At 46.7% G+C, this 705-nt stretch overlaps 1 non-coding gene across 1 annotated transcript; it reads right to left on the bottom strand.

Moving 5' to 3' along the window:
* Window positions 1-281: 281 nt before the first annotated feature.
* Window positions 282-357, bottom strand: TRNAT-AGU (transfer RNA threonine (anticodon AGU)). Its single transcript has one exon. It is a non-coding gene; the product is annotated as a tRNA-Thr (tRNA).
* Window positions 358-705: the final 348 nt, after the last annotated feature.

The raw sequence follows: 705 nt of genomic DNA, 5'->3' as shown, positions 1-705 counted from the left end.
ATTTTTCTGAAGTTGGAAACGGGGAGGCAGTCAGACAGACTCCCGCATGCACCTGACCGGGATCCACCCGGCATGCCCACCAGGGGGTGATGCTCTGCCCATATGGGGCATTGCTCTGTTGCAACCAGAGCCATTCTATCACCTGAGGCAGAGGCCACAGAGCCATCCTTGGTGTCGGGGCCAACTTTGCTCCAATGGAGCCTTGGCTGCAGGAGGGAAAGAGAGAGAAGAGAGGAAGGAGAGGGGGAGGGGTGGAGAAGCAGATGGGCTCTTCTCCTGTGTGCCCTGGCCGGGAATTGAACCCGGGACTTTTGCACACTAGGCCAACGCTCTACCACTGAGCCAACTGGCCAGGGCTTGCTATTCTCTTTTTAAATAATTTTTTCAATTACTGTTTACATTCAATATTATTTTGTGTTAGTTTCAGGTGTACAGCATAGCAGTTAGAAAATCATACACTTTTAAGTCTTCCCTTTGAAATTTCCAGTGTTCAGCTGGCACTGTGCATAGTTATCACAGTGTTATTGACTATATTTCCTCTGCTATACTCTACATCCCTGGTTCTTTTTTGTATCTACCAATCTGTACTACAGAATTTTTTAAAGAGCTGCATGCATTCATTGTTGTTCTCCACCATATTGAGATGACCGAGTTTGGGATTTATTCAATTGTGGACTATCTGTGTGAGGTCAGCTTTCTCAATAG

This window comes from Saccopteryx bilineata, chromosome 1 (assembly GCF_036850765.1).
Source record: "Saccopteryx bilineata isolate mSacBil1 chromosome 1, mSacBil1_pri_phased_curated, whole genome shotgun sequence".
In the NCBI taxonomy this organism is placed as follows: domain Eukaryota; kingdom Metazoa; phylum Chordata; class Mammalia; order Chiroptera; family Emballonuridae; genus Saccopteryx; species Saccopteryx bilineata.
The sequence above is the reverse complement of the archived record's forward strand: the minus strand, read 5'-3'. Positions and strand labels throughout refer to the sequence as shown.